Raw genomic sequence first — 15,644 nt, 5'->3', positions numbered from 1 at the left:
AATTAACTATGTCATATATATTTTATAATATATATGACCTATTTTAACAAAAAGTTAAACCATTTTTTTTACAATTAAAATGTCCGTTGAAATATATTCAGATACATTTATCATTTTTCTGACTCATGAGAACACGGGGATCTTAATCGTGGCTCAAATCCGGATAAGTGATTGAATTACTACAATCCATTCAAGTTGAAAATGGTCATCTTGTATATATGGGGTAGTGGTATGTGGAAGCCAATGGATGGATATAGTGATCATTTACCTTTCGCATTTGATGACCTGTAATAATAGTTAAAGAGGCGTTGTCCAGCAGTCAGATATTAGGTTAATCTCCATAATCGATAATTCTAATTTAAATTAAAATGAACACACTAAATAATCCGTTTCAATTGTCTAATAAATTCAATTTATGTTAGACATTACAAATTATTATTTATCAATTGACACGCAGTACAGGTTATTTGTTATCGAAGATAATATCGTAGTTTAGATAGGAATGAAGATATCACTTGTATTGTTAGTCGGTTGCGCCTGCGCACAATGGCGCAGCTTCAACCCGTGCGCGCCAAAAAATCGCCTCCACACTCTATTGATACGACATTGACGGATTCGGGCATCGCTCAGGGCTGTGAAAATAACAATTTATATATTAAATAAATTGTTTTATATCATTGGTTATTTTTAAATCGATTTTACTTGGTGTTTATATTTTGTGTTAGTCATTCAAATATTAATCAGATAAAAAAAAATAGTTAATATATTCAGAACTTAAATGTTAATGAATGTATCTCTAAGCAAACTTGTTTTAAACTATATTAATAAGTAAATAGACTTATTTAAGGTGGGTTTATAAGCATCATAAATGCATATTATATTAGAGAAAAGCCAGGTATTTAAACTTTCCTATTCAAGTGAAAACAAGAATTTTTCTTTTTACGTTTGTTTTTCAATAAAAAGTTGTATATGTTATTGCACCCGTGTGAAACTAGCCAGGTAGGGTAGCTAATTGATTATAGAGTAAATTTACGAGGAACACATTATGGTGGCAACAATGAACGCCTAATGACATTTTGAACTAATAATTCTATTAACAAAAATATATATTTTATTTAGCAATAGATGAAATTAATTATGAAGATACCTTTTAATATACGCTTGCGACATTTGTCACTGACCTTTAAGTTTTGATATTTTTTAATAATAAAATGATGTTGACGAAACAAACCGTCACCCCTGATGTAATATACATGGTAGAGACGCCGCCCTGACATGTTTACGGGCCAATTATTTGTATGGATTCCACCGTAATAATGATTTCTTGCGGTCCGTCCGTCCACACCGCTTCATATATTCAATCTTTTTGCGTTTTCACGAATTTTGTTATATTTCGGACTTGGGCGCGAGATTTATCGATTATTTAAGTAAATTAACTTTGTATAAGGAAGTCCGGTTTTTATGACATCCGCGAGTTTGTGCGTCGCCTTATTTGCGCCTTCGATTTTACCTACATTTCAACCAACCGCATAATATGCATAAGAACAAGGACTTGGGATTGGCCGTGGGCGATTTTTCATTTCGACGTACATGTTTGAAAGTTTTTTATTTATACAAGTGTTAGATTTCATTCATTAGATTAATGTTTTATATTGCAATAAAATCAGGGGATGTAGCTCAGTGGTAGAGCGTTCGCTTTGCATGTGAAAGGCCCCGGGTTCGATCCCCGGCATCTCCAATTTTTTAATACCAAAATTGATCACTGCTTACGTTTTTTAATTACTAGTTTATTTGCGATGAATAGTTCTTGATATTTTGAGAATAAGGGAGTAATAAAATATTTATCTAATTACCTTGCAAATAATATTATTATCATCGATAGTAAAGAATTATTTAAGCCATATATATATTAAGATTTCAAACAGACATATTAAATTGAAAGAAGATTTTACTCACAATTGAAAATACAATAAAAAATATATAGATTCAATACAGTTTATTAATAGTGACAAAATATAAATAAGATTATATTTGTTTTATTTATATTGCCTTGTATATCTCTTATTAAAAAATCCAAAAATATTCAATTGTAAAATTTAATAGAATCGTTAAAGAGCGTTTGAGTGCTAAAAGAACAACACTAATGACTTTTTAGTTGATTTCACACCTTGGGAATGAGATGATCGCCTCCAGGCTATTTCAAATAACGAAATTATGTTTATTATTATTGTACATGAAAACATGAAATCAATACTTGTGTTATTGTTATTAAGAAATAAAAAAAAAAATCCCGTTGAGTTTCTTTCGTCGGTTCTTCTCGGGTCCGAGTTGCTAATTTCTGAATCGGTAGTAGATTTTTGACTATTAATAAGTAAGTGTAACACTTCCATACTGAATTGAATTTGACCTTGACTGCCATAACAATAGCTGCATCCCCCCGGCTCCACTCGCATGAAATTCAGCTTTAATTTTATTGAAAAAAACAATACTAGGTTTATATACCTGGCAGTAGAATATATGATGATTAAGTGGTACCTGTTCAGACAAGCTTGCACAAAGCCCTACAAACAATTCATTTGTAGCTCGTCACCAATATTCAAAAAATGTCTATTACCATTTTGCTATTGAAACCTTTAAGTTCATCATTCTCCTGCCCTTATCCCAATTTTATTTGTCGTCGGCGTAGCATGTCTTCTTCTTCCATACTTCTCTGTTTGACGCCATCTCACAAGTAACATTATTTCTAGCCATATCGTCTTTCACACAATCCATCCATCGTTTCATTGGTCGTCCCTTATTTCTATATAATTTTTTTAATAATAATGTATATTTAAATTAAAAATATAACAATATCAATTAAAAATTAGGATACACAGTTAGTTTAGAATGACAAAACAACAATCCTAAGATACATTTTACTTTTTACTACGAAGTTATGTCTTGCCGTCAACTAACACTAGGCTAGCGTGGCCTACTAATATCATAAACAAAAATGTTATATACGAGTTTATTAATTTATTCATAAGTTTTAACGTCTGCGTCTATTTGCACATGTGTGTAACAATTTAAACACAGAACACTATCTGTGCTTAACGTTCGTCTGTTCGTTATCTGTCATCGGGGATGTAGCTCAGTGGTAGAGCGTTCGCTTTGCATGTGAAAGGCCCCGGGTTCGATCCCCGGCATCTCCATTTATATTTTATTATTATTGTGAGTATAACGAATGATATAAGTTTTAATTTAAACCATATAAAGCATTTATTTTTGCTACACATACATTACAACGATTATAGACAAGAAAATAATTAAATTCAAGGAATACAGTGTAGGTAGCAAGGGGTTCATCTCAGTATATGCTGTGCTAATGCACAACACTGATTTTCAGATGGCCCCTGAAATTGAGTGAACATAAAGACACACGCGTGCACACGAGGTTTTTTAATTAAATTTTCACGTGTTCTGGTCACTGGGCTATGTAGGTATTTTTATATGTTTTTCTATATTGTTTAATTCGCCAAAAAAGAAGACATTTTTTGAGACCGGTCTTGTCATCAGTACGTGTGCCAATTTTAAAGTTCATCAGATGTCTTGAAGAAGGGGAAACCTTTAAAGATTCTGTTTCCTACTAACAGATGAAGCTAGTAAGACTTTGTGTTTGTACGTTTGTATATATGTAAACGTATCAAACCGAAATAGAAATACACTTCAGAGATAGATTATATAAAGTTTGGTAGAGTTGACATATCATTTAAAAATGTAATTTTTTTTATAAAATAGGTAGTCAGACGGGCAAAAGGGTCATCTTATCGGAGGTCACCGCCGCCCGTAGACATTGACGCCGTAAGAAATTTTAATCATTCCTTACATCTCCAATACGCCACCAACCTTGGGACTACTAGTCATCACAGTATTTAATTGTTTAACAAAGAAGTATATACTTCAAATAATAATCATGAAAATTTGCCGGTACAAAACAAACAACAACTACATTACAACATGCATACAAGTTGTATTTGTGTTGTAATGTAGTAGGTAATTGTAATAAAATCAAATTTCGTTTCACTTAAGTTGTCATCGGGGATGTAGCTCAGTGGTAGAGCGTTCGCTTTGCATGTGAAAGGCCCCGGGTTCAATCCCCGGCATCTCCAATTTTTTAGACGTATAGTCACAATTCTGTAACTATTACCACTTCATTTTTATTATTTATCTACATGAAATAAGTATTACAAAATAAATATGCTATGATAATATTTTTATAGGACTTAAGGTCGTTAGAATCTTTATTCTAACGACCTTAAGTAAACCTTCTTATCCATTTGAATATAAAACATAAAGTCACAGTGCCATATAATAGAAAAATAAATAGATTTAACCATGGGTATTTAGAAAAAAAAACAGGAGGTACATTTGTAATCTATACTATTAAATAAAGCTGAAGAGTTTGTATGTTTGTTTGAAGACACTTATTTTAGTATCTACAAGTAAGTATATCTGTTACTACAGAACATTTCTTTCGCGAAGGTGCGTTCCACGTTTAATTATTGACGTGCATCATCGTAAGCATAAAGACGATAACCAAAGTACAAATTAGATCATATTTGCCAATAGACAACCATCAGATCTATACTGGTAAATAAGTAATTGTTCGTTAGAGAAACTTCTGATTTCTGACATACGATCTGAAGCCAAAATATTTGATATCCAATTAATGTTGGAATAATTGGATATAATAATGGAATTTAATTTCAATTTTAAATCCGTTTCCTATTTAAAAATTTCCTGTTTTTCGTAGTAATATCCGAAACAGCCTCTCGAAGGCGTCTGACTACGGATCGATGGAGGCACGTGACTTGACAGCCAACTGTATGTACTGTAGATCGGGTAACGTAATATTCATTATAACAATACTTTTAAACGAACTTGGCTCTTATTGTAAGTTGTATAAGTACCATAATTTTATGAACGTGAGATATTTCAGCTCGGTATACATTAAAGAATTTTCATAAAAACTGTAATACTCGCGTTAGCGCTAAACTACTCTGTTTTTAACGACTTTTTGAAAGCCATATTTAATTTTTAAGAATAAATATATTTTTATCTTAATTTTCTGATAGAATATCGACTACGGTTTTTTATACGTTTGACGAAGTTGTTTATTAAACATATAAGGCATCACTTTGTACAAGATTATATCTATTAATTAACTATATTTTTGTATATGTTTTTGTTTTATGTGTTTATCGTTCACCCGATTGGAGTGAAACTTTGCACAGCTGTTGTTTACTTGTGCGCGAAGGTTTCTAACAAGGTATAATCAATGGATGATAGGAAAAAAAATATATTAACGTAGATAAGTAATTAAGCACGTTACTTTGTTTTGGAAATAAAAGGTAACTTGAAAAAATATCAGTAAAAAAAAAATAAGAAAACTTATAGATTTGCAATTTTTGTATTCGATAGCAATATTTATTGCTACAAATGGTATTTTTTTTAGCAGCCTGTAAATTTCCCACTGCTGGGCTAAAGGCCTCCTCTCCCTTTGAGGAGAAGGTTTGGAGCATATTCCACCACGCTGCTCCAATGCGGTTTGGTGAAATACACATGTGGCAGAATTTCGTTGAAATTAGACACATTCAGGTTTCCTCTCGATGTTTTCCTTCACCGCCGAGCACGAGATGAATTATAAACACAAATTAAGCACATGAAAATTCAGTGGTGCCGGCCTAGGTTTGAACCCGAACATCATCGGTTAAGATGCACGCGTTCTAACCATTGAGCCATCTCAGCTCAAATGGTAAATGACTTAAAATTAAATATACTTTATTCATCTATGTGTACATTGGTCTATTCAGAGTCTAGGTAAAACTTTCAATAGTAATAGTACGACTATATTTTTTTCCGACCCGTACGTTATAGTACCGAGAAAAGTTATGCAAATCTTCGAAGTCTTGCGACATACTTGACCCTCCACGAACCAGTAAATAAGGTTTATGAAATGCCTTCCTCTCATATAGTTTTAGTACAAATAACTATTAATAATATCTTGTATATATAATCTTGTTTCAATTGTAACTATTTAGTACTAGATTTTTTATCAATCGATCACGTTTCTGTACAATAATACTGTTACAGGCTGTATTATTGTTAAAATAGTGTCGTATATAACGGGTATCTCAGCTAATATTAGACATCTAAAAGTGAGTTTATTTCGAAATTGCAAATGGATATTAGTATATCGCAGTTGCTATGTATGTCATATATAATGTACATTATATACTTATTAACTGTCTCGATAGTTTATAGGCAGTAGATCAAATAAATGTATATGTTGGGCTAATATAAAACTATTGGTCTATATATCAAGAAATTCTGGAAATCTATGAAAAGTGGAAGTTTAAAAGTCGTCAGTGTTGATATTCTTGTCTCGGAAAGTACATAAAACGATTACCATTGCAACTGTCTTATTTTCAATCTTGTTGGAATTATCATCCCATTGGATTATGAGAGCTAGGACATAGAGGATGCAAAAGAAAACTTTCCATAGAAATTGGAGCTGTGATAAATTTTAACAATTCCTTAAATCGCTTATGCGCCAACAACCATGGGAACTAAGATATCATGTTTCATGTACCTGTAGTTGTATTGGCTTACTCACTTTTCTAACAGTAATACTAAGTATTGCCTATCCAAACGGGCTTGCACAAAGCTATGTTGGCTAGTTTTCCTTGACTTGGTTTCGTGACCGAAATCAGCCAGGGCATCATCAGATGTCACGTATAGTGTATTTTTCTTCAGTTTTTTTATACGTAATTAGATCAAAGATATTATATATATATATATATATATAATATAGAAAATATATATAATATTATTTATTAAAAAATTACATTTGATTATAATATTTCAAATGAGTATTAGTTATGATCATAAAAAAGTAATTTGTATGTGATTTTCCCATTACTTTCCAAATACGCCCCGTATGAAATGAGTGTTATATTAGGTACTTATAAAATGATTATTAAAGCGTAAAAAAAAATTAATATTTTCTTTATTAGTAATTAAAGATTACGAAATAACAAATTTTACATTATACTCTTTATAACGGCTAAATCTATTATATCTTTGCAAATTTATCTCTACTATTATAAAACGGTTCTTAACTTACACAAAGAATTAGCCGAAGTATTTCCATAGTCATAAAAAGTATATTTTCCTTTAATGTTCACTGTAAAGTCTTGAATTTCGGTAGGTCTCGTTTCCTCAGTGTTATCGATTGCCGCCTACGCCTCAAGAATACCTAATGTGAAAGCTTGCACATTTATAAAGAGGTTTCTGGTGAACCGTATTTTCAATACAATAACGATCAAATTCGTATGATTTGTTGTGTACGAAGTATGCGCTGGTTTTGCAGAAGGTCAGTATAAAATTCTGAGGTACTTAAAGAAGATAATAGTAAAATTTCAAGACACTTAATAGGAATATAAATTTAAAAAAAAACTTAATATATTTTTCATCAAACACATAATGTTGAATATCAGCTACGACTATACTTAGTCCTCGGTATAATAACCAGACTTTCTGTTTGTTTGTCGTATACCGCTGAGTATTATATAAATTTATATTAGATGTCCCGCCATATAGGTATATAATAACACTTTAGTAGCTATGACCAAAATAGTCTATACTAGTCTATGTATGCAATCAAATTTTATTAATAAATTAATGATAGAATTGAAAAAAAAAATACAGTATATGATTTTTATTATGAATGATCTTAAATTATCGATAAATTTTTTAACATAAAAAGCAGTGTATATGAAACAGCAATTATGTATAATTTAAATAATATTTCTGAACATATTGTGTTATTGCTATATCTACCTAAAATATATCATTTTTTTAAATATAAATAAAGATTTTTCATATAATCTGTATAAATCTAAAATCAATAGCTGTTTTTGAATGCAAAATGCAACTTTCTACAACCAAATAGTATCCTAGTTTAATAAACCCATTTTCATCATCTTAAAACTCTACGCCGTAGCACCGTAGCCCGTAAAGGGTGCTTATGCTGTAACAAAACTAATTTATTATCCGTCAGAATTCACACGTAATCAGCTGACCACGCCCATCAGAGAACTCCCCTCTACATCGACGTTTCACGACCAATGAGCACGCGACATTTGAATTTTAAATCGGCACTCGCTCGATATAGCTGTTTCGCTCTATTATAGTGCGTGACACTTGAGACGTGTGTAAAAACTCGATTTTTATAGGTTTTTTGTGTAAAGCCTAAAGGATAATCTTTGTTGGTTTAATTTTATCAGCATTGTTTTCTGTTGCGGTTCTCGTTTAGATGACAAGATATTTATTTTTGGTTTCGTTTCATATTTTCTTAGTTAATATACATGTTTGAGCTTCTTACGAAATGATATTAAATGTTATTTTTATCAGAACCGAAATAGAAATGAAGATTATCTTCATGAATCCATTTAAAAAATAGCTAGCCTTTTAAATATGTAATTTTTTTACGCTATTATTTTTAATTTTTTTACTGGTAATTTTAATATATGTGTACTTTTTTATTCAAGTTATATTTTTATAGTTATATATAGAAATATAACTTTGGGGATAATTAGTCAGAGGGTCGTATATAACACAATGTCAAGAATATAAAATGCAAATATAACAAGATATCGCAAATAATAAACATGACGTATGTCACTTTAATTTATTAATTACACATTTTAATTTTTTTCTCTTTAAGTATATATTTCTTTATTGTGAATTTTTTTTTATATTTTACGACATTTTAAAATAAATATTAAATATTTTGTAATGTATATTTTTTATTTTACTCTTTATTGAATTTATTATTCAAATATAATTACCAAAATTCTCATTTTCACATAACAATTACTCATACCTTCAAGACACAGTTACGCATTAGTCATTCTGTATCATTTCACTGAGCAATTACTACACACAGCAAATATAAATTGAACCCTAACTTCTATCACATATCCTCCTTTTTATGAGAGCTAATATGAACACGGAGGGGAAGAGCAGATCAACTAATACTGGGAGTTCATTCACTTGAAAATTGCTTGACAGTTATAAACAAAATGTATTCGGGGTTAGGTCATAGGTGTAATGTCGTGAGAAATGAGCTTATCTCCTTTATTGTCAAAGCATTTTGATGATAATTGTACATTTCGAATGGTTAGCTTTTTAGGTTTTTTATTAAAGGTAGATATTTAAATTGGCATGTATGCTGAATTGTACGGTAAGATCTCGTGATATTAAATAGCTTGTTAAATTACGTAAAGACGTGTTTATGTTTTTAAATAAATTACTTTTTAAGAAAATTCTATGTCGTTATTTTTGAAACAAAAAATAAAATAAAAAACGCATAATTTGTTTATTATGTTAATAGGAAATCGTCATTTATTTAATAGCCATAAATACATAAGTATTTAACAATTATTGCAATATCCGACAGATCTATCGTAAAACATTTTCCGTAAACAAAAGATTAGCGAAAGCAATAATTAGGGCACACCCCAATAACATGGCGTGAGACGTGACACTAGCGCGCGTCACGTAAAGGTAACCCAATTACAACGACGTGACGTTCAGATATTCGACAGCACGCCCCGTCGAGCCGCTGTGCTCGAACCGGGCTTGTTTCGTATGCCGTACGCTGGGCCGGTTCGACGCACACATCCACGAGTATAGTTTTGATAGCATCCTCTCAATGACCGCTGGACCGACAGACTCGGCACACGTGTTCGCGGCCGTCTTCACCAAAATGCATGTTAATAACACATGCACACGCGCGCGTTTCAGAACGTATCATTGCGCGCGCGGGAAAAGTTTGGCAGTCGACGTTCGCGCGCTTCTGTTTTTGTTTTTTTAAATTTCGGGTCCTCTATCGCGACGCGGCCGTGACTGTGGATTTTTTTTTGTGATTTGTAGTCTGTGCCTGTGCTAGATTTTTTGTGTCATAGTGATGTAGTGACGCTACTTTTGAATACTGGTATAGTAATAGACGGTTAATTTTTCAGCATCACAAAGTACTAAACTACAACATTGATAACTTTTCAATTTTTTTTCCTATACTTTATTTGCACACTCCTTATTAAATAATGTTAATTATTAAATTATTATAATTGAAAATCATTAAGCTAGTAGGTATTGTAGATAAGTATTACTAAAGTAAAGATAATTTAGCGAGTCTTAGTTTTCACTCCCGCGCACCCGAGCCAACTCAAACAGATGTTATTGCTTCACAAACATTAAAAGTACCCAAACCCGTAATCGCTGAGGTTAACAAAACACTGCGCAATAAATACTTTAGTGAAGAGTAAATATCGTAAAGACTTCAATAATAGGTGCCGATAAAACATACGAAAAATATTGAGTGCGCACACGCAATTAGTAAATATATCGAATGACGGGGTCATGCTTACTAGTGAGTCCGAAACGAAATCTTTAATGATTTATGTATTACATTGAATTATACTTATAGTTATTCAAATTTTAAAAATGAAAAATATTCTATTTCACATTAGAGCTGTGTGTTTTGTAATTTAATGTTGATGTTAATTTAATTAATATGACGTCTTAGATTTATCATTAAGATAGCAAGATCAAGGATTTGATTGTTTTTATATAATTATGGCAAATAAAATAGAACATTTGAAATTATTCAAAGCTGAATAAATATCGTTGAACTGTTTTTAAAGTGAATTTAATTGTACAAAATTAACGACCACAGATTCTTGCAATTTTATGACATTTAAATTAAAAGTATTATAATCTCGTATCTTGTATTTTCTACCCTTTCAATGAAAAAGTAAATTAATAAATTGAAGTACTCAAAGAGTATATTAGGCTTTCGGGTATTTGAATAAGTCATGGATTTAAAAAAAAGTTTATCTATGTGTACGTGTTAATAATTCGTAATAAAGATCTGGGTATGATAAAATGCAAGGTTCACTTAAGTGGTTCTTCTTGTCACAGTATTTAAATTAAATTAAATTGGAACAATAATTTATTCAAGTAGTCTTTTCTATGAACTATTCAATTTACAAGTCCGTCATGTGAAGTCGCAACGGAGTCTAAACGTGAATTTTATCGATGAGGACCGACATGGACCTCACTAACTTCACTTTCATAAAGTCATATTAATATTCGTTTTTTGGAATAATGTGTAACTAAACTAATTTATTAACATTTAAAAAAATCATATGATACGTTTATTAATGATATTTTTAAAAATATCATGATATAGGATTATTTTAATCGTCTGTTCAAATAAATGAATGAAATACATTTTTAAATTGTAATATGTATTTATTATGTATAAATAAAAACAATATAAGGATTTCAATCAATTTAAGAGATTTTTTTTTAATAATCGTTAGCAAATTTTGAGCAATCGAAGATATAGTTAAGGAGAAAATGCAATACAAGACTGCATACGTATTCATTATATTGTAGTTATTATGCCGCGGAGAATCGAGAAAAGAATACCAGCAGTGATTCAGTCTTCAATTGCAATTCCGATACTTAGAGTGAAAAACTAACCAGTTCAATATATGAGTTTTATTGCGCTACTAGTCCAACGTCCAGGTGTTTTAAGTACAAACTGAAAGATATAATTAGAGGCGAATATATTTGCGTCATTTGTTCCCTTCAGGATAATCCGCTGTGGCTCCAACCAGCACGGAACCAATGTGTCAATGTAGAATCCCAAAATATGGCATATTATGTAAACCAGATCTATTGCCATAATCATAATTAATTCCAGAGCTCATTGAGAGTAGGAACATTGGTGGCAATAACCCTCTTTATTCTTTTGCACTTAAACTTCTTGGATAAAGACAAATTTAATTGTTAATTTAATAAATTAATTATATAAATATCTATTCTAGGAAAAAAAATTATAAACAATAAACTATTGTGATACAATCAAAATGACATGAACATTTAACTAGAACCATGTGTTTGTATAAAAACTAAAGTGAAAACTAAAAAAAATCAAAACAAGAATGAACGTGTGTTAATTAGTGAAAATGGAGCACCCAGGTGGATTCGCATCCTCCCCCTGGGCGGCCATGCTGGGCCACGGCATGCATGGCATGATGCAGCACGAATACACGCACCCGCACGCACACGCATCCATGCCAATGGATCTGCATGTGCCGCAAGCTTTTCCGTATTATCGGTAAGTGTACGAGTTTCTTTTAAGCTATAATTATTGCGAAAACAGCCATCGAATCGAAGTTTGGTTATTTTATAAAGGAAATGCAGTTAATGCGGTGCTCATTAGGAATAATTAAGCAACGTGCTCGTTCGCTCGGAATACTTTATGAGGTGACATGTAAATTATTACATTATAAGGTATTGTAGGTAATTTAAAATCTTAGATCGTAGATGTCGAACGTTGTTTCATTTATTTATATTTGGAACGAGCGGATATGGCTCAGTGGTTAGAAGATGTAGATCTTAAACAAAAATTGCGGGCTTATATCTGGATATTGTATTTCATTTATGCTTATGTATACGAGATTCATCTCGTACTTGTGATAGTTCAAGGAAACTTGCATGTGTCGAATAAAGTGCAGACGCACGTATCTATCAGCTCTTATTCGACCAGTTGTAGCAATCTCCAAATCTATTCCATTAGAAGTCTTGAAAGTATGACGAAATTTTTGGGCCTTATTAATAATTTTATATTGACAATGAAAATGACCAAATGCTGCAAAATATCTGAACAGATTCAATTCTCTCTCATGATAATTATAAGGTATATAAAATAGCAGCTCTTCTCGATTTCGTACGGAATTCAAGAATTCATTCAGAATGTATACAAACCTGTCGTACCTCCTCTCATTTCTGAAACGTAAACCTTATAAAATAAACCTGCGTTCCAAATTTTAGCTTTCTAGACTTAGTAGGTTTCTTTAATAATAGCATTTTTTTTTATGGAACTGTAATAAATATTAATCAGTCCTTATATCGTCAATGCGTCACTAAAATTGAGAGCTAACTTGATACGTTCCTTGAGCCTGTTGTTACACTGACTTCAAACGGCAACACAACGATACTAAGTGTTGCTGTACGGCGGTAGAACACAGACGAACTTGCTCAAAACTCTACCGCCAAGTAGTAGTATAGTAGTCAGCTAGAATAAATATTTTTAAAGTTTCGATACCAATGCTTGTCGAAGTGTCGGTGTTTTCATTGAATTTATACATATGTTTCCGGATTTTTGTAGATAATTATTAAAAGTTCAATTCAATTTTTGATATTGTAGAATCCATCCTTGAATAAATCGAAATGTCAAGTAGTCAACAATGAACAAACGTGTTTTTGAAATTTTATTAAATAAAAAATTGGCTATTGTTGTCGGAAATAAATTTTAATGCAATGTTTTTTAAGCCGATTCATTGTACAATGAAATTGTAGACGAGAGTTGGGTTATAGCAAATTATATTTTATTTTGCTTCTGATTTTCCTTACAACTTGTGATACAAGCTATATTTAATAGAGACGATATGTTTAGCTAATAATAACTATAAGTCAATTGAAAACATTCATATTAAAATTAAAATTGTAATACTTAACACCATTATTATAAAGCTGAAATTCGAACGCGCTAATCTTTAGATAGTTTAGTTCAATTTTTATTATGTTTGGTAGCACCTTTATTGACAAAGGGCAGTGACATTAGAACACTGTTTTGCGGGTAGTTATAACATTTATTCTTAAAGTTTGACGGTTGGTGTCGTTTAAAAGTCTATATTTTTACAATCAACTTTGATAGTTAGAAGCACATAATGTACTAGTTGACGTTTTAGTAGTTTATCAATGTTACTACTACTTGCAATACGATAAGAAGGGTAAACACGATAAACCTTCCTATATTTCCTGTTATATATTATTATACAAGTGACGTGTGTGCGGTGTGCACTGTCTAAGCCAATTTCAAAATTACAGACAAATTAAACTTTAATACGATATACCGAAGATGTTTCGTTTCTTTTTTTTTCAAAGTACAACAACTCACAATTTAAGAAAAATGTGATTGGAATCTTATCCTTTTAGTTTTCAAATTCAAATTCACCTATATTACTACTAGCATATAGTTTCACTAATAAGGACAAGTTTCTCGTAATTTTTGGCGGTAAACTGAAGAAACATGGTTAAAGCGTAATGCGTTCAACAACATTTTAATTTTTTTTTACTTTATTAAACATATGAATGGTTCAAAATAATGCTCAGATTTAAAGATGTATGTGTGTGTATATGTGTAAAGCAAAGTAAAGTTTTTGGCATGATTCAGATTCTCATCCGCCACATGCAGGTTTCCTCGCGATGTTTTTCCTAAACGACGTCCACGAGACGGACTAAAAAACAAAATTAAGCACATAAATTCAGTGGTGCCTATCCCGGGTTTGGCCGTAAAATCATCCGTTAAGATTCAAATCTTCTAACCACGGGGCCAGCTCATCCTTATTGTGTACTCACATTCAGTATTAGAACATCTTGTTCTAATTTCAAATTACATTGAAAACGAATATATGTATATCTATCTCTTTCTTATTTTTATAAATAAATATCGTAATAAAATCAAATATTTTCTGATAATAAAATTGTCGTTTACACTTTGTCGATTTTCCTTGTCAGTTATCAGTAAGCGGCAATAAATTTTGGTGATAGTACGAGTTTACAACTTTTAGTGATACTACAAGATATTCAAAAAATAAATTTAAGCAGTAAGAATTATAAGCAGATATGGACCAGAAGAGATCGCTTGCTTGATTAATACTTACGAACAATACAAAACTTTAATTTTCCCGTGCGAAGTCGGGTAGTTAGTACAAAAAAAAGAGGAATTCAAACGTTTCCTAAACGAAAATATTTTTTTGTTAAGCCGCATGAAAATAAATTGAAATTCCGTTGAAATAAACTGTATAATATTCTATTAAGGAAAACAATAATTAGTGCCACACTAGTTCACGTCTACTTCTACACAATCTAATGATACGCGTATCTTATTTAAAAGAAAAGATGTTATAATTGTCTATTAAACGAGCGTTATCCAGTGCGGGGCAAAATCTCAGCGTAAAAAGCAGGTTCCTCGGATAAGGTTACCTATTACGGCTGGATGCCGCGAGCTGCGGGTTTTTGTATGACACGTCGCATAAAGCACGAGATGAGAGGATCCGAGGAAAGTTACGACTTTACGATATCTGTGTTCACTTTTTAGCGACCGAGGGAAGTATTTTCGTATTTTCAAGGAAGTTTCGCTTTTAGGAATTCTCGTGTGTGTGCGTGTGTACGTGAATGTTTGGTATGTGTTTTTTGTCGTTGAATGCTTGAGTGATGGGTATTGGAGTGTTATTTTAATGGAAAGTTTCATTTTGAGTACATTCGTTGAAAATGTATTTGTGTTTACATTTATCTATATTTTACACACTAATAAGCCTAAATATCAATTTAGGCTTATTAGTGTGTAAAATATAGATACGAACTAAATATATTACTTTGTAACATGTTTCAACTATTTTAATTTGAAAGGTATAATATAATCGAAGTGAGGAGTTTAAATTACATAAAAGGGATAAATAAGG

The 15,644-nt window shown here is 31.4% G+C and overlaps 1 long non-coding RNA gene and 3 other non-coding genes across 4 annotated transcripts in view; all 4 read left to right on the top strand.

The window, feature by feature from the left end:
- Positions 1-1,666: 1,666 nt before the first annotated feature.
- Positions 1,667-1,738, top strand: Trnaa-ugc. The gene has a single exon. It is a non-coding gene; the product is annotated as a tRNA-Ala (tRNA).
- A 1,381-nt stretch (positions 1,739-3,119) lies between these two features.
- Trnaa-ugc lies at positions 3,120-3,191 on the top strand. Its single transcript has one exon. It is a non-coding gene; the product is annotated as a tRNA-Ala (tRNA).
- Positions 3,192-4,076: 885 nt separating this feature from the next.
- Trnaa-ugc lies at positions 4,077-4,148 on the top strand. Its single transcript has one exon. It is a non-coding gene; the product is annotated as a tRNA-Ala (tRNA).
- A 7,958-nt stretch (positions 4,149-12,106) lies between these two features.
- Positions 12,107-15,644, top strand: part of LOC125071519 — a 60,938-nt gene continuing 57,400 nt past the window's right edge. Inside the window, exon 1 of the long non-coding RNA XR_007119923.1 lies at positions 12,107-12,232. This is a non-coding gene — a long non-coding RNA (uncharacterized LOC125071519). The remainder of the gene's footprint in view (positions 12,233-15,644) is intronic.

This window comes from Vanessa atalanta, chromosome 19, assembly GCF_905147765.1.
Source record: "Vanessa atalanta chromosome 19, ilVanAtal1.2, whole genome shotgun sequence".
Taxonomy (NCBI): Eukaryota; Metazoa; Arthropoda; class Insecta; order Lepidoptera; family Nymphalidae; genus Vanessa; species Vanessa atalanta.
The sequence above is the reverse complement of the archived record's forward strand: the minus strand, read 5'-3'. Positions and strand labels throughout refer to the sequence as shown.